The 19,627-nt window shown below is 39.4% G+C and overlaps 1 protein-coding gene across 8 annotated transcripts in view; it reads left to right on the plus strand.

The window, feature by feature from the left end:
- Positions 1–5,744: 5,744 nt before the first annotated feature.
- AMOTL1 (angiomotin like 1) overlaps positions 5,745–19,627 on the plus strand; it is a 154,382-nt gene continuing 140,499 nt past the window's right edge. For 5 of the 8 annotated variants that reach the window (XM_070622906.1, XM_070622908.1, XM_070622904.1 and 2 more), the window contains exon 1: positions 5,936–6,265. The gene's annotated coding sequence lies outside the window, so the exon portion shown is untranslated. Of the gene's footprint in view, positions 6,266–19,627 lie in introns of all 8 variants that reach the window. The other 3 variants (XM_008513753.2, XM_070622903.1, XM_070622911.1) reach the window with 3 other exon arrangements.

The raw sequence follows: 19,627 nt of genomic DNA on the forward strand, positions 1-19,627 counted from the left end.
AAAGAGCTGAGAGGAAATTACAGCTGCTACAGGGAAGATAGGATTTTGTAGTTTGAGTTCAGCAACTTTACAGGCCTGAATAAATAAAAGTCAATACTTATCAGAAGAGCATAAAAGAATCCAGACTTTCTACAACACATCTTTCATAATGACCAGGATGCACTCCAAAATTATCCAACATACAACAAAACAGGAAAACATGACTCATTTTAAAGAGAAAAACAACAGAGATCAACTCTAAGGTGACCTAGATGATGGAATTAGCAGACAAGAATTTTTTTTCTGCTTTTTCTCCCCAAATCCCCCTTGTACAAGGTTGCATATTTTAGGTATGGGTCCTTCTAGTTGTGGCATGTGGGATGCCACCTCAGCATGGCCTGATGAGTGGTGCCATGTCTGTGCCCAGAATCCGAACCTGTGAAACCCCAGGCCGCGAAAGCAGAGCATGTGAACTTAACCAGTCAGCTATGGGGCTGGCCCCAGCAGACATGAATTTTAAAGAAGTTGTCATCACTAACTACACATATGCACATTGTGCTCAAATATGTAAAGGAAAATATGTTCATAATGAGTGAAAAAATAGAAAATCTTAGCAGATAAATAGAAACCATAGAAAAATAATCACATGAAAATATAAGAACTGAAAAATAAACATCTCAAATAAAAACTCAATGGATGTGCTCAAAAGCACAAGGGAGATGAAAGAAGGAAAAGTCAGTGAACTAGAAGATAGATCAACAGAAATGATCCAATCTGAGGAACAGAGGTTTAATAAATATACAGAGACTTGTAGATCTTCACAACAATATTAAAAGGTCTAGTATACATATAATTGGAGTCCCAGAAGGAGAGGAGAGAAAGAGTGACACAGAAAGGTATTTGAATAAATAACAAGTGAAAAGTTCATAAATTTGCTGAAACATATATTTACAGACTCTAAAACCTCAATAAAACCAAGAAAGATTAATATCAAAAACAAAGAGAATAAAGCAAAAATAAAAACACAGGCTGAAAATCAATAACAAAGAGAAAATCGACAAAACAATGCTGAGAGAAATTGAAGATGTAAATAAATGGAGAGGTATACCAAGTTAATGGATTGAAAGACAGTATTGTTATGATGGCAAATATCAAACTGATCTATGGATTCGGTACAATCCTAATCATAATTCTACAATGCTTTTTAGTCAAAATTGACCGGCTGGTTCTAAAACTTCTATAGAACTATAAAGAACTTAGAATATTCAAAGAAGTCTTGGAAAAAAGTCAAAGTTGTAGACTTACACTACTCGACATCAAGACTTACTCTAAAGCTATAATAATCACGACAGTGTGGTACTGACACAAGAATCAACAAACAGATTGATAGAACAGAATAAAGAACCCAGAAATAGACCCACATTTGTATGTTTATTTTATTTTCAACAAAGATGTCAAAACAACCCAATTGGAAAAGGAAAGTCTTTCAACAAATGGTGCTGAAATAACTACATGCTCATATGGAAACAGATTAACTTTGCTCTAAATCATACTATCTAAAAAATCGGTTTGGATGGACCATAGACCTAAATGAAAAGCTAAATAAAACTTCCAGGAGAAAACGTGGGAGAATATCTCTGTGACTTGGGGGAAGACAAAAACCAAAAAAAAAAAAAAAGGAAAACCTTAGAGTTAATAAAAATGAATTCTCTGTTCATTAGAGGAAATATCTTTAAGAAAATGTATAGGCGGGCCAGTCCCCAGGGCCTAGTGGTTAAGTTTGGTGGGTTCTGCTTCAGCAGCTCAGGTTCAGTTCCTGGGCGTGAACCTATACCACTTCTCTGTCAGTGGTCATGCTGCAGTGGCAACCCACATACAGAATAGAGGAAGATTGGCAGCAGATGTTAGCTCAGGGTGAATCTTCCTCAGCAAAAAGAGGAAGATTGGCAACAGATGTCAGCTCAGGGCAAAGCTTCCTCAGCAAAAACAGAAAGAGAGGGAGAGAAAATGTATAGGCAAGCCACAGGGCAGGAGAAAATAGTTGCAAAAATGTGTCTGGCAAAGAATTGGTATCTTGGATATACTAAGAACTCCTAAAACTCAACAACAAAATGACAAACAGCTCAATTTAAAAATGGTCAAAAGATTTGAATGGACACTTCACAAAAGATGGTAAATGAATGGCCAATAAGCACATAAAAAACATTCGACATCTTTAGTTACCAAGGACATGCAAGTTAGAACCACAGGGAGATACCACTCCACATTTACCAGCATGGCTAAAATTAGACTGACAACACCAAGTGTTATCGGAAGGATATAAAGCAACTAAAACTCTTATGCATTGTTGGTAGGAGGGGGAAATGGTATGAAAACATTGGAAAAGATCTCCAAATTTCTTATAAATTAAATACACATCTACCGTAAGACCCAGCAATTCCACTCCTAGGTGTTTACTCAAGGGATATGAAAACACTTGTCCACAAAGGATGCGTCCAAAAATGTTCTTATTAGCTTTGTTCATAATAGCCCCAAACTGGAAAACCAGGAGTCCGTCAATAGGATACTGGATAAACTGTGGCCTATTTATACAGTAAAGTACTATTCATCAATGAAAAGAAACCAACTACTGATACAAACAACAACATGGATGGATGAATCCCAAAAACATGCTGAGTGAACAAAAATTTCCACGAAAGAATACAGATTGTATGATTCCATTTATACGAAGTAGTAGAATAGGTGAAACTGATCTGTGGTGAAAAAATCAGAAGATTGGTCCCCTCTAGGAGTGAGGCAGGAGTTTCCCGGGAAGGGACACGGGGAAACATTTTAGGGTGATGGTTATGTTCTGTACCTTGATAGGGGTTTGGATTGCACAGGTGTAGGCATTTATAGGAACTCATCAAATTATACGCTAACAATTTTTGCATTGTACTGTGTATGAATTTTATCTGAAAGGAAAAAAGGAATGGTGAACAAATATCGAACTCTGGTTAATAACATTGAAGTATTTTGGGGGAATGTATTAGTATCTACAACTTACTTTGAAACACAATAACAGAAATAATTGAACGAGCTGCTAGATGGGTAGAGGAATGGACAGATAATCAATAAATGATAAAGCAAATATAGTAAAATGTCAGTTGAAGAAACTATGTGGTGACTATATGGGTGTTCACTGTAAAATTCTTTTAGCATCTAAGTTTGACAATTTTATGATAGAATGTTGGGAATAAAAGATAATTGAAGATAATTGGCAGATTGCCTATGAAATGGAGTCCTGGCCCTGGGAAGACACTGGTGTCTACCTGGTGTACAGGGGAACAGAGCAGACAAAGGAGGCTCCTGGATCCAGAAATTGGCTTCTTTGCTAATGTTGGCAATGAACCTGGGAGCTAAGGCAAAGCAAAGGGCCAAGTTCTTGCATCCCATAAGACTCACTGGCTCATGCTCTCTTTACCTGCCTTGCTTACCAGAGGGTGACTTTAAGAGTTCTCAACAGATATGTTCTAGAAATCTGGAACAGGAAGGAGCTGTCTGACCTCATTTTCTCTCTCTCTACTGAGCACCTACTGTGTGCTACTCTCTGTGCTAGGCTTTGAGAAGGCTATGATGAACAAAAAAAAAAATGGCTCCTGCTTTTTTTTTTTTTTGAGTGAGGAAGATTGGCCCTGAGCTAGCATCTGTTGCCAACCTTCCTCTTTTTGCTCAAGGAAGATTGTCTCTGAGCTAAAATCTGTGCCCGTCTTCCTCTATTTTGTATGTGGGACACTGCCACAGCATGGCTTGAAGAGCAGTGTGTAGATCCGTGCCTGGGATCTGAAACTGAGAACCCTGGGCCGCCGAAGCGAGTATGCAACTTAATCACTACACCACCTGGTCGGCACCCCCTGCTCTTTCTCTTTCATCTGACATTGATGAAACTCTGCTCCTCTTCTACTTCTATCGTTATTTACACCCCAAACAGAAGACTTGCAAGTTCCTTTTATAAGCCGTGTTGACATTTCTTAAATCTCTAAGTTCAAAAACCCCTTGATAAAGGATCTTTTGAATACCATGTCTACTTGTACAAGGGAAACAAAAGAAAAAATAAACAAGTGGGACTTCATCAGACTAAAGAGATTCTGCAAGGCAAAGGAAACCAGGAACAAAACAAAAAGACAACCCACCAATTGGGAGAATATATTTATAAATCATATATCTGACAAGGGGTTAATCTCCAAAGTATATAAAGAACTCACACAACTCAACCACAAAAAAACAAACAACTCCATCAAAAAATGGGCATAGGACATGAACAGATATTTTTCCAAAAACAGATATACAGATGGCCAATAGACACATGAAAAGATGTTCAACATCGCTAATCATCAGGGAAATGCAAATTAATACTACACTAAGATATCACCTTATACCCCTTAGAACGGCTATAATCACCAAGACAAAAAACAACAAAAGGTTGGAGAGGATGTGGAGAAAAGGGAACCCTCATACACCGCTGGTAGGAATGCAAACTCATGCAGCCACTCTGGAAAACAGTACGGGGATTTCTCAAAAAATTAAAAATAGAAATACCATACAATCCAGCTATCCTACTACTGGATATTTATCCAAAGAACTTGAAATCAACAATTCAAAGAGACTATGCACCCCTATGTTCACTGCAGCATTACTCACAATAGCCAAGACGTGGAAGCAACCCAAGTGCCCATCAACTGATGATTGGATAAAGAAGATGTGGTGTATATATATATACAATGGAATACTACTCAGCCATAAAAAAGACAAAATCATCTTATTTGCGACAACATTAATGGACCTTCAGGGTATTATGTTAAGTGAAATAAGCCAGGCAAAGAAAGACACATATGCAAGATAGACACATGGGTAAAGAGAACAGTTTAGTGGTTACCAGGAGAGAGGGAATTGGGAACAAGGTGTGAAGGGGTACATTTATATGGTGACTGACAAATGATTATGTACAACTGAAATTTCACAATGTTATAAACTATTATGACCTCAGTAAAATTAAAAGAAACAAACAAGCCCTTTCTAACGTTGGACCTGAATACCTCCATCTAAATAGAAAGATATTTTTCTTGGTTTACTCTCTCTGGAGCAAAACTTGACACAAGAAGATCCCAAAGAGCCTCAAAATAGTTCAGCAGGAAGTTGGACATGTGCCTAGTGACCCAGAGTCAACTTACACTCTCCTGAAGTAGAGATGTGAGAGAAAGGACTGTTGGCTGCCACGCTCGACCCTCTGTCCCACTTCCAACAGAGGTTACACCCATTACCATTCCTTGCCCTGGCCACACAGCCAGAAGTCCTGCCCAAAGTTCAGCACAAGGATGTGGCATAAGGAGAGGTGCCTGGCCTACTGGGTAGCTTGATGTGACCTTGAATCCCATGTAACAAATCTGATTGCTCCAGCCTCACCTTTAACGTACAAAAGAGAAATTTCCTTACTTAAATGTCTCTTTTCCCAAATCTTCTTGATGGAAGGTGGACATGTTCTGAGCTGATATATTAATATTACAAATGATCCCCAATGGGTCGAGTGGTACCATATTCAATAAAAAGAAAATAAAAATCGGTTGGCTTCATTAGAAAGGCTATCACACTTTCTTTCCATACACTGACTCATCCCTTTTGTTTAACTGAAATTGTTTAATTTATTTTTCCCTCTGCCAGGTCCAGACCGTCACCTCTTTATCACCTTTGTATGCTTACAAATCCACCAGCTCTGAGAACCTCTTACCAATGTGCTCATTTCCAGCTTCTTCCTGCCCCTCCTCCTGATGGAAATATCTTTGCTTCTTTCTCCCCCGCCCTTCCTGAGAATTTTTACCTCCCAGAAGTTTAAATATCTATCTTCCTTCCCCAGAGAGCAGTTTTTCAGACAACCGGATTCTTGAGAGATAATGATACGACTCAGAAAAATAAGCGCCTAGTGTCTCTAGCCCCGGTGCCGGTTACGGCGATCGGTGCTTCAGGACTTTCTGAAGCTCTTTCAAAACAACAGGGCTCATCGGATTCCAGCCATCCACCTTCTGGAGGCTGAGCATGTCTGGGCAGTGGCTGCATAATTTGGATGGAGTCATCACTGATGAGGCAGACTTGGCTCAGCCGGGGAGCACTCGTTGCTCTTTTAAACTCCACGGCACCAGAGATGAAGTCACCTTTCTTCTTTTAAAACCAACAGATTTGCCCTGGGAGTCCCTGTCACTTGTATTAGAACTTGTTTTTTTTTCCACGGCCGGTCACCAGGACCTTCTCTCAGGTAAGGAAGCTCTTATTTAGTGGCTTTCCTTCCAGGAGAGCTTGCCTTGAGGGGGACTTTGGAGGGCTCTCCGGGTAAAGTTGGAGTCAGGTCAGGGGACACTCGATTGGGTGAGGAGGATGGCTGGTTCCCAGACAGCTGGTGTCCACCTGGTGGGCTGGCAGGCCCTGGGCTGGGTGAGCAGAACCCCACTCAGCTCGGAGCTGCAGTGGCGAGGTCTCACAGGGGGCAGGGAAATCTAATCCAGGCTCTGTTTCAGGTGCCTGTTGTAAGAGTTGTATCACGAAAACGTTGGTGAAGCAACTACAAGTGGTCTCCTTTGGGCTGGGGCTGTCCTGCCTCCTTTGCCTCCCTAGCAAGTGGCTTTGTGTTTCGGGGAGAATCCTTAAAGGGTCTCATGATAACGGTTGATGTACAGAAAAGCAGCAGCTCCCTGGAGAGCCTTCATTTGCTCCTTGCTGGCTTGAATGCTTCCCTTTTCCTCCGAGTGTAGCGGAGACAAAGGGCCCAGGCTCCCTGTCCTGACACGCAGGGACCTGTGTCGACAACGGCTGTGCTGCTGTGTGGGCCACAGGTGTGCAAACACGTCTCAGTGCCTGCCCATACGAGTTCTAAGAAAATGAGAAGAATTTTACTGTGTGTGCATGTGTGCATGTGCACAGGGATACCTGTGGTCCTAGAGACCACTGAAATCTCCCTGCATCACTTTCTACGAGTTCTATGAGTCCCTGTCACTGATTGAGTCATACAGCTTTTAACTTTGGAAGGCTGAATAAAAACATCTTGGTTATGATGGAGGCACCCACAGGGTGATAAAGGGCTTTTGGAGAGACAGTTAAACCACTGTGAAGTGAAACTATTGGGAATTGCAGAGCCCCTTTGTTACTGGACACGGAACCTGCCACACATAGTTCTCATGCGTTCATCTACAACCTCTGAAGGGAACAAAGAATCTCACCAGATAAGAGATGCTTGTTTTGTTTTAAATGCAAGTGTATTCTGGCCACCAGTGCCTGCTTGCACGTTCACCTCAGACTTGGCATGTCTGGAACTCACCATTACCTGAAATCCACTCCTCCTTCTGTGTCCCCTGGCTCAGAGAAAAGCACCTGTCTGTCCATGACACATTTCTGGACTTCACCCTTGACCTCTCCTTCGTCCTCATGTTCCCACATCTAGTTTATCAACACATCCAGCAGATTCTGCCTCCATATTGTCTCTCAAATCCATCCATTCTCCCATTTCCGTGGCTATTTTCTTTGTTTAAGCCCTTATCTTCTTCCAGGAATATGGAAACCTCCCCTCCGGGCTGTCTCTCTCCAGGCTTACCTTCTGGGTCCAGCCAGAGGGATGATGTACAGTGATCGATCAGCACCTGCACGATCCATCAGTCACTAGTCCAGTGATTCTGTCTTCTTAGTATCCCTAAAAACTTTTCACTCCTCTCCATCCCACCACCACTACCTTGGTCCAAATCACCCACACTCTTTGCCTAAGTTATTGCAATCGCCTCTTAGCTGAGCTCCCTGCTGCCAGGTTCACTCTCTCCTTAATAGAAGACACTTTCAACTTCTTGTCTTCCCAAGCTATTACAGAACATTTTTTACAAGCGCAGAACTTGAAACTGTTATTACCCTATCTGGGGTTTAGAAGCATTAGCATTTTTGTAACTCTTGTAGATAATTCAAGGAGGGAGGCAGAGAGAATGGGGGAAGATGGGGGTGTACATTGCAGTGGGAAGACAGCCTGAAGAATGCATAAAGCTCAGGCCTTGGAACCACGCAGGTCTATGTTCGAATCCCAGCTCCTCCACTTCCTAACATGGCCTTGACTAAATTGGTAACCTTTCTTCAGACTCATTTTCCTCAATTATGAAATGGAAATAATACCTGCTTCACTGAGTGAATATAGGAGTTAAACGAGAACATTTATGGAAGGCTCTGAAAGATGGCAATTAAGAATTTTTAGTTCCTTTCCTTCTTTCCTTCTCTTTTAAGGCTTATCATCTCTAATTATCATACGTCTTGTAGGTATTTGTGCATCTGTGCATGTATAATGATCTGTTTGGGCATGATAGGAAGAGGAGTGGCGAAGAAATGCCTAAGAACTCTCTTAAGGAATTTGCAGTTTGCTTAGGGAGGTAAGGCAAACTTAAATAGCATAAAAACATCTCTGAGACAAGCAATCTACAATTGTCATGTGTACAGTACCAGTTGAGTACATAAGCAGGGAGGGCTGAGTAAACAGGGCTGTGAATACCTTCAGACGGAGTGTAAATAGATCTATATCAAGAAATTTTAGATTTAGGCTCTTTGGCAACTTAAAAATCATTGGCCTCTCTGATGCTGAAGTGGAACTTCCCAGAAGGCTTTATACTTTCAGAGTGACAAGGTCGTACAGGTTAGTGTTTAAGTGACTTTGCTCATTCATTCATCAAACATTTATTGAGTGCCTACTGTGTGCCGGGTCCTATATCACACAATTCCTTTGCTACTCTTCCATGGGACAGGGAGGATAATTCTCCTCATCTTGAATCTGGGCGAGACTTGTTTGACCAAGAGAATAAGAAGAAAGCGACCTTTGGGGACATCCGTGCTAAGTTCTAAGAAGCTCTGCAGCTTTCTCCTGGGTTTCTTGGTCCACTCACTCTGGGGGAAGCCAATCACCATGTAAAGTCCTGCACAGGTGACCTGGCTCTCTGCAGGGAGGGGGGAGCCCTGATTTGTAGCATGTGTCAGTTTTCACCATATAAATACTCCCTCCCACTATGGCTGATTTCAAACTACCAAAGTGACAGCACTGAATGCAGGGATGGAAAGAAATACACAGAATCGGCTCTTATGAGTTGGTACAAGCCAGCCACAGTGCATGACTGCCAATTACTCTGAGACCACCATGCTGTGAGAAGCCCAAGCCATCTAGGTGGAGAGGCTGCACGGAGAGAAGCCCAACCAGCCCCAGATTTCCCAAACATTCAAATTTAGTCTCCAGGAAAGAAGCCTTCAGATGACTCCAGACCCAGCCAGTATCTGACTGCAAATGCATGAGAGACCCCGAGTGGGACCTGCTCAGCTCAGCCCAGTCAACCCGCAGAACCCTGAGAGATCAGAACAGTTTGTATTACCTAAGTTTAGAGGCGGTTTGTTACTCAGATAAAGATAACTGGAACAAGATGGTAGTCTTGTTTACTCAGAAGCCAGCCTAGATCAAGCCCCCAGGGAGTGTGGAATAGAAGAATCTATCCAGAGAATTCTTTGTCTGTGCATATTATCAGACCATTAAGGAAGAAAATGTTTTCATTAAAAAGGCAAAGAGAAAGAGACTCAATTACTTTACTAACTAGTTTTCCTCTTAAACTAAATCAGTGAAAAAAATTTCTCTTACACACATACATGCATACATACACATACACACACACTTCTGTCATCATCTGCCTCCACCAGGTATCCAGCTAACTATTCATACTTACCTGCGCTTTTGGCTCTGCTCCATCCTCCACATGGAATTTGTTGGGGAAAGCAGGCAGAGCAGAAAAAACGTGAAACAAGGAAATGCCCAGAGCCCCGAGGTCTGGTGAAAAGCAACTGGGACCCCTAGAAAAGGGCAGCAAAGAGGAGGGCTTCAAGCAGGCCTCAGGAAAGATACATGGATTAGTGAGTACAGCATGAATTTTGAAATCAGATGACCTGCATTCCAATCTGGATTCTGACATTTTCTAGTTGGCTGACCTTGGAAAGTATCTAGTCATCTCTCTTCTCAGTTTCTTCATCTTTAAAATCTGGATAATAATGCCATCCCACAAAGTTCTCATGAAGATTACACGAGATGTACTTGTCAGGTACTTACCACAGTGCCTCATGCATCGTGCTGAATAAATAGCGGTTAACAGCAGTGGTAGAGAGAGTGTCGGAGTCGCACTGGTGGTACTGTTGTCACAAGTTCCAAAGCTACAGACTCCCTGGCAAGCCCAGAGCTTCAGTCAGTCAGTCACGCTACAGGTGCCCAAGATAAGCGTTTAACAAATACTTAAAGCAGCCTGAATATTTATATTCTGAATATTCTACTGCCAAGTTTTTTCTCTTATTGTCCCCCAAGTATATTTCCAAAGGCTTAAAAAGCATAACTGTGCATTAGTTCTCCGATATCTTAAGCAATATGAACTAAGACCATACTGTCTCATTTCTGGTGAGTCCTCTTCTTACCTTCCACTGTGTAGCAGGTAGTTGAGCAGTCCACTACTCAATACATTTTAACTATGATTATTTTTTAAATTCTATTTAAGGAGAAATTGACATTAGGTGACTTTTGTGGGGATCCTGAGCCCATGGTGCTCCAGAAATGTCAAGTTTACCAGTTTAGAGATGTCATCACTTTGGTAGAACAGTCAGGGTGAAGGGTAACATAATTCTTAAGAGCAAAATGTGAGTGTTAAGTTCTCCTGCTTTATTTATACTTTGTGAATAAGAGTTACTAAAACTTTAATCTGTGAACTGACATTAGGCAGACTTGTCTCATTAAATTTATGGTTGGTCTAGTCATGTGGATTGTTTAAACAAAGAATAATGCAAATGTTCTCACTGTTAAAGAATAGCTGATTTGTGTATTTAAAAAAACTTCTATTATGAAATATTTATGGATCTGTGAGTGTGTGCCTGCTTCTCCTGGCCGCCCCCATTGTTAACATTTTGCATAACTATAGCACAAGATCGAAACTAGGTAATCAACATTGGTACAATCCACAGAACTTACTCAGATTTTATCAGCTATACATGTACTCATTTGTGTGTGGATATGTGTATAATTGTATCCAATTTTTATCATATTAACTTCATGTAACCACCATCACAATCAAGGTACAAAACTATACCATTACCACAAAACTCTCTTGTACTACCCCTTGGTCTCTAACCTCCATCCCTAACTCTTTGAAACCATTAATCTGTTGTCCATCTATACAATTTTATTTCAGGAGTTTTATATAAATGGAATCATGTAGTATTTATATGCATGAGTTTGACTTTTCCCACTCAGCATAATTTTCTTGAGCTCCATCCACATCGTTGCATGTATCAGTAGTTGGTTCTTTTTTATTGCTGGGTAGTATTCCATAGTATGGATGTACTATAGTTTAATCACTCGCCCATTTACCCACTGGAGGGTATTTGGGTAGTTTCCAGTTTGGGGCTATTGAAGTAGAGCTGCTATGAGCATTTTTGTGCAAGTTGCTACATGAACATAAATTGCCATTTCTCTGGGATAAATGTCTGAGATTGCAATATTTGGGTCTTATGGTAAGTCCATTTCTAGTTTTAAAATGTACTGCCAAACTATTTTCCAGAGTGGCCACAGCCTTTTGCATTACCACCAGCTGTGTTTTTTCCTTTTCTTTTTTCCCCAGCTTTATTGAGGTATGATTGATAAATAAGAATTGCATATATTTAAGATGTACAATGTGCTGTTTTGATTTAATATACATTGTGATTGATTATCATAATCAAGCTAATGAGCATATCAATAAGCTCACATAGTTACCATTTGTGTGTGTGTGTGTTTGGTGAGAACGTTGAGAGAGCTTGGATCTTACTCTCTTAGCAAATATCAAGTATACAATACACTATTATTAACTATAGTCACCAAGCTGCACATGAGGTACCCAGAATTTATTCATCTTATAACTGAAAGTTTGTACCCTTTGATCAATATCTCTCCAAAATGCATTTAATTTTGTGTGTTGATATGAATCCTACAATCTTGATGGACTCATTTATCTGTTCTAGTTTCCTGTAGGTTCCTTGGAATTTTCTATGTAGACCATCATGACATCTGCAAATAGAGACAGCTTTAATTTCCCCTCTACAATATATATGACTTTTATTCCTTTTTCTTGCCTTATTGCACTGGCTTTCTAGTATTATGTTGAGTAAGAGTGGTGAGAGCAGACATCCTTGCCTTGTTCCTGATCTTAGAAGAAAAACATTCAGTCTTTCTTTCACCATTAAGTACGATGTTAACTGTAGATTTTTTGTAGATGCTCTCGATCAAGTTGAGGAAGTTTCCCTCGTCTTAGTTTGCTGAAAGTTTTTGTCACGAATGAGTGTTTGACTTTGCTAAATGTTTTTTCTGCATCAATCAATATGATCATCTGATTTTTCATCTTTAGCCTGTTGATAGGGTGGGTTGAGTTTGAATTATTTTTAAATATTGAACACACTTTGTCTATCAGGGAAAAAATTCCACTTGGTCATGCTGTATTATTCTTTTTTATGAAGAACTACTAGATTCAACTTACTGATATTTTGTTTAGAATTTTTCCATCTCAGTTAATGAGCCATACTGATTTATAGTTTTCCCTTTTTTATACTGTCTTTGTCTGATTTTGGAATCAGGGTAATACTGGCCTCATAAAATGAGTTATGAAGTGATTCCTTCTCTTCTGCATTTTGGAAGAGATCATGTAAAATTGGTGTTAATTCTTCTTTAAATGCTTGGTAAAAATTCTCCAGGAAAATTATTTGGACCTAGAGATTCCTTTTTCAGGAGCTTTTTAATTATAACTTCGATTTTTTTAATGATTGTAGAACTATTCAGATTATCTATTTCATCTTGGCTGAGCTTTCATTGTTTACTATGTTCAAGGCATTAGTCCATTTATTTGAAGTTGTTTAATTTGAGAGTGTAAAGTTGTCTGTAGATTTCCATTATCTTTTTAACAGCTATAGGATCTGTAGCAATATCTCCTGTTTGATTCTCAATGTTCGTAATTTGTGTCTTCTTTTTTTTTTATCTTTATCAATCTAGCTAGAGGTTTCTTGATCTTATTGAGTTTTTTTCCTATAATAGCCAGCTATTTGTTACACCAATTTTTTCTCTTGCATTCCTGTTTTCAGTTTCATTTATTTCTTCTGCTGTCTTTATTATTTCCCTCCTATCTGGTGAGTTTTTTATTTCTGTTATCATATATTTAAACTCTATATTTTGGATTTGGTTCTTTTTTATAATTTCAATTTCTTTGCTGAGATTTTATGTTGTTTTATTTGTTTCAAAAGAATTTGTAATTGTTTATTGAAGCATTTTTATAATGGCTGCTTTAAAATCCTTGCTAGATAATTCCACCATCTGATTTATTTCAATGTTGCCATTGGACGATTGTCTATTCTAATTCAAGTTGTGTTTTTTCTGGTTCTTGGTATAATGAGTGATTTCCAATTGTACTTTGGATATGTTGGATATTATATTGGGAGACTCTTGACCCTACTTAAATATTTGATTTTAGCAGGCACTCACCCTATTTAGACTTAGAGTGTAGGTCCTGACCGACTTTTGTGAGCTGGAGTTCCAATGACAATTTGTTCTTAGAGCTCTAGCAATGCTGATACAAGCGATCTTGTTCTTCTGGTGCTAATTTGGCTCCTGCTTTATTACTGCAAGTGCCTACTGGGCTGCTTGCTGAGTGTGGGGCAGGTGATGGATCACGATTCAAGCTCTGCTGATGCTGCCTCCAAGGATAGACTGGCCCATCTGCTGTCTCAGGTATGGGAAAGGGACCCTACTGATGCTGATGCAGATGAGGACCAGTGCGATTCTGAGTGGGGGATGGGGATCCTGCTGATGTTGACACCGAGGAAGGTAAATCTTGCCAGCAGAGGTGGGGTGGAGAGTGAGTTAGCCCGCTCTACCATCATTGCTGCTGCAAACAGATCAGTCTCTGGGTCCTGGTACCGCCCTGCATGGGGGTCAAGGGATATATCTTTCCACTAGGTCTCTGCTGGGCTCATCCCTTCCCTGGCCTTTGGCCAGAGAGAGAAGGCCTTTCTTGCTTGCTTTTTATTCTATGCCTCTTGATGGTTTCAGGTTGTAGGCCTCTCTGGTGCCTAGTATGAGATATCTGGAAGGTGAAAAGAAAACCTAAGGAAATCACCATGATATCTCAAGTCCTGAGGTCTCTAGCCAGTCAGCCTTCTTCTTTGTATCTTTTAGGGTCATTGCATGCTCATCTGTTGAGTTATTTCCAGGATGTTTAGTTACATTCAGAGGAGAGGAGGAGGGAAACATGAGTCTGTAACATCTTGTCCAATAGTAAACTTTTAAAATAAAAAAATGAGAAGAGCCAGGCAATTTCTGGGGAAGAGAGAAACATGAGGAAGGAATTAGGTATTAAGGAAGGAACTTGATATGAAAGCATGTAGCAACATACAATAATCAAAATACTGGTGCAACATAGAAAGATCAATGGAAAAGTGTAAAGAGTTCAGAAATAGACCCAACGAACATGGCAATGTAGCATTTCAACCTAGTGGTGTTGGGAGAATTGGCTGCCATTTGGAAAGGAAGATAAAGCTGGATCCCTGTCTCTAAATAAATTCCAGATTAATAAAAACATATATTAATATTAAACAATAAAAATAATTTTTAAATGTGTAAATTATTTAACAATCTTGAAGTAGGAAAGACCTTTTTAAGCATGGCACCAAACCCAGAAACAAAACAGAAAAAGATCGATACATTTAATTACATAAAATGTTAATGAATCATATATGATGAAAACAGTATAAATGAAATCAAAATACAAATGACAAATGGAAAAGTCATTTGCAATATCTATGTAACATAGCAAAACATATTTTTCTTAAAATTTAAATAGAACATTCAATAAAATAAAAAGAAATTGAGTAAAAATGGGCTAAGTACATGAACAGGCTTTTCAGAAGAAAAGAAATACAAATGACCAATAAACATAAGAAAGGAAGATAAACTCCTAATTTAAGAAGCACAAATTAAAAGTGAGAAAACTTTTTTCTTATTTAAAAAAATTACAAAATTAATAAATATGCATTGTAAAAAAGATTTAAAGTATGTGATGTCAAATGACTGTTTCCTTTAAAGCCTGATCGTACTCCCAAGCTTGAAATCTCTCTTTTTTTCCCTAGAAATAGCTCTATTAAAAGTTTGCTATTCCTTCTAGCCCTTTCTCTATGTGATTAGAAACGTGTGAGTGTGTGTGTATTTCTTTCTTTTACATAAATTGGGTCCTATTTATAAATTGTTTTGCACCTGGCTTTTTGCAATTCACATTATTATTGCCACTTTTTATATCGGTTCTTATGGAGTCACCTTATTTGTTTTAATGGCTGAATAGGATTTACGGTGTAACTATACCTTATTTTATTTAACTATTTATTGAGTGACATTCAAGTGTTTCCTTTTTTTTCATTACAAGGAATGTTGCCTCATATATATCTTTGTGCTTACTTGTTTTGCAATTGTATTCTGTAGGATAGATACTTAGAAGTGAAACTGCTGGATCAAAGGACACGTGAATTTTATGTTAGAGAATACGCCAAATCGCCATTTTAAAGGCTGTATCAATTTATTCTTCTACAAAAGTGTGAGAATACTCGTTTCTTCGAAAAGTCACCATCTTTTGATGTTATCTTTTAAAACATTTTGACAATGTGATGAATGAAAAAAAAGTCAGCATTGTTTTAATCTGCATTCTCTGAGTATTGGAATAGAACATGTTTTCATACGTTTACAGTTCATGTTTGTTTATCTGTTAATTGTCAGTTCATAGCCTGTCTATCGTTCTTTTGGTTGTCATTTTCTTATTACATGAAACTTTTTTATAGTATGAATATTAATCTTTTTTATACATGTTGTATATTCACTCATCTTTTTTCACTTTTTTGAGGAAGATTATCCCTGAGTCAACATCCACCACCAATCCTCCTCTCTTCGCTAAGGAATATTGGTCCTGAGCCAACATCTGTGCCCATCTTCCTCCATTTTATATGTGGGGCACCTGCCACAGCATGGCTTGATAAGCGGCGTGCAGGTCCGCGCCTGGGATCCAAGTAGGCGAACCCCGGGCAGCAGAAGCGGAGTGCGTGAACTTAACCACTATGCCACCGGGACAGCCCCAACCATTCACTCATTTTTATTTTACTTTTCTTTACTGTGTCTTTCATTTTAGAGCAGTTTTAAATTTTATGTAGTCTCATCTGTCTATTCTTTGCTCCAGATGTCATGTGTTAGTAAAGTTTTTTCCACTACAGAATAAAATGATTTCTTCTAATGTGCTTAGGAATTTGCTTTTATTGCTTAGATTTTTTTAACTCATCTTGAATTTATTTTTATATATACTGTAAAATAAGAATCCATTTTAAAAAATAGCAAATTATCCTAACAGTTTTTATTAAATAGTCTATCCTTTCCCCACTGACTTGAAATGCCAATTTTTTCAAATAAGAAATCGATTTCATTGGTTACTTTTTGAACTTTTTATTTTATTCAAACAAATAATTTATCTATTCTAGCAGCAAAATCACACTTTTAATTACATTCACTTTATAATTTGTTGTATTATCTGGGAAAGTAAATATCCTCTCAAATTCTGCCATTATTTTTATTTATCAAAAATTTCTAGGCTAATAAACAAGATATATTAGTAAGAGAAAAAGCCAGACACGGGAAAAAGAAATATGTGTGTGGGTGTTTATGTATGTATGACTGTGTGTGTGTATTTACATATATATGCACACATATGTGTGTATAAATATATACATAAATATACAAAAATGTATGTCTATACATATATTTGTATATGTGCATATATACAAATATGTACATGTTTACATATGTATACATGTACATATTGGCATAGACATAGACAATGTTTGGAAGGGCACACAGGAAACCATAGGTACCTCTAAGGAGGGGGCCTGTTGGGGATTCTATTGATGATTGAGACTTACTTTTCACTTTAGATCATTCCCCACTTTTAATGTATTCTTTAAAAAACAAATATGCATTTCTTTTATAAATAAAAACAGTATATAGTTTTCTCTGCCAGAAACCCAAGCCTGTACAAAGGTGTATCTTGTATATCAGTGTCTCTTGATGCCAGCTGCACGTAAACATTACATGGGGAGTAATTAAGAAAAACAGATGCTCAGGGACTTGCCCCAGAGAGAGGGCCTGGGCATCAGCATATTTTAAAAGCACTGCTGGTGGTTCTAATGTGCAGTCGTGGTTGAGAACTGCTGCTGTAGATGATGTGAGGCTTAAATGGGTCCCCAGAAGGCCACTGTGATGAGATCTTTTCAGAATATAATTACGTGTGAATACAATCCAAAGTAATTTCATCACTTTTCTGTCAGGCTAAGTATTGGCATGAGACTGAGTGCACACAAGTCCAGAGGGGAGTGGTGGAAAAGAGCTTTGGTCGATGTGTGTGAGACCATCCATCTCTATGTTAGGGCTTTTTGTTGAAAGCTATAGACTCATTCAGGCTTCCTCACCACATAAGGGATTCTTGTAAACTAATCGTGATAAAAAATATGGGAATCTCATGGAAAATCAGAAACAGCAAAACAGTTGTGCCTCAGGAGCCTAGAATGTGGTTGGTACTAGAAGGTTCCAGTGGAGTCCCAGGAACCTGGGATACTTGGAGACGTTCCCATAGGAGGTTTTCAAAATTGTTTCAACTGGAGAATTGATTTGTTAAAGTGAAATGGTTTTTGGAAACTTGATCTGGAAAACAGATCAAAGAGGAAGCTGAAGAAGCCTAAGGATTGCCTGGAAACTCAGTATTATTATCGCTGTCTCTGCTTCTTGCGTGTGTCTTCATCTGATGCTTCTCCCTAGTGGCTGACTGATTCTATGCCTATAGTCCTAACAGAGGATCTGATTGGTCCAGCTAGTCCACAATGGTCTGTCTCTGGTTGGGGGAGCTGTTCCACACCAAGTGACCACATAGATGGATCGAGTGGTTCATGGAGTCTTGTGCCCACCCCTCATCACCCGAGCCAGAGAAGGCATAGGAAGAAGAAGTGGGTGCATAAAGCTGCCTTGGGCCTGAAGGGGAAGGCGTGGGTAAGGCAGTTTCCCTTAGAGTGGGAGAGTGGCTAGAACACGCGCCACGATTAACCCGTCCAGGCCAAGCACTAAGTCAGTCCTCAGTGAATGTTGAATTGGAAGATGGTTTTAAACGGAGCGTCAAACTGCTTAACTTCAAGGAAAGATGCTAGGAAAAAACCTGTCAGGAATGTACAGATGGCCCTTGCACTCTGAACGTCTCCAAAGTACTTCTGTGGCTTTAGGAATCTGGGCTTTCAAAAGGTCTTAACGTCCTAGGAGTTCAGGAGAATGGAATTCATTTGCCCTTGGGATCAAATATGTGCCTCACGTGGCTATTGAGCAATTGGGGTGTGGCTAGCACAAATTGACTTGTGCTGTAAGAGAAAATACACACTGGATTCTGAAGCCTTGGCATGAGAAAAAGAAATCTAACATTCTCATTAATAATTTTTACATTGTTTACACGTTGAAATACTGTTTTGGATATAGTGGAGTAAATAAAATGTTAAAATTAATTTCACCAGTATTACTTTTTCTAAAATGTGGCTATTAGAAAATTTGAAGTTGTCGACGTGGCTCACATTATCTTGCTCATGGATGCCAGCTGGATTAGATTGTGACTCTGATATTTTTCCCCTGCACAGGTATGGCTGTAAAGATCTGTGTGTGAACAACTGCCCTTTGCTGTGGGGCCCACTTTGATATCCTATTCTGGGTTCATAAACAGAGCTGTGGCAGTTTATCTTATTCTGGCTCTTTGTCTCTTCCTCATAGACCGCAGCCCAATTCCTTTTCTCAAATAGAACCACTTAATCCTCTCCTGTGGTTTCTCAGCATCCCACGCCCAGGTGGCATTGTTTCCGGCTCTGCCTCAGCAAGTCCTTGCAGAACTCTTCTCTGCCTCTTCGCCTCTGCTACTCTTTCCTGCCTGGTTTTTTTCCTTCCTTTCTAGGACTGGCACACAGCAAACATTTCACATTTGCGCTCTTACACAATTTTTACACGTCTTTTTCTGGGAAAATGTTCTAGCCAGCAGCCCTCCTTTGGGGACATATGTCTGCTTCCTAATGCCTCATCACAGCTCATCCTGTTTCCCCATGGAATGAAGTTTGCGCCTGGGACTAAGTCACTTCCAGAAAAGTATCTACTTCAAGAGTTAATAATGACTTTAATAAAAACAACTACTATTGCCATTTATTGGGTTTTGTTATCGGCCAGGATCTATATGAGGTATGTTACAGGTATTTCTCATTTAATCCTTACAAACCCCACAGTGAATGTGCTATGATCCCCTATCACAGAAGGGAAAATTAGGTTCAATGACATTGTATGCGTACCTTGCTCACAGATCACTGCTAGGAAAAGACGGACCTGAGATTTAAATCTAGCTCTATCCCCAAAGTCCTTGCTCTTCCAGTCCCTTACATTTATACTGCCTCCCACATGCCGTTTCACCTCCCAAGTTGGGCAACTCCAGCTGGAATTCAATGCTGCATAGCCAGTGAT

This window comes from Equus przewalskii, chromosome 6 (genome assembly GCF_037783145.1).
Source record: "Equus przewalskii isolate Varuska chromosome 6, EquPr2, whole genome shotgun sequence".
NCBI classification, from domain to species: Eukaryota; Metazoa; Chordata; class Mammalia; order Perissodactyla; family Equidae; genus Equus; species Equus przewalskii.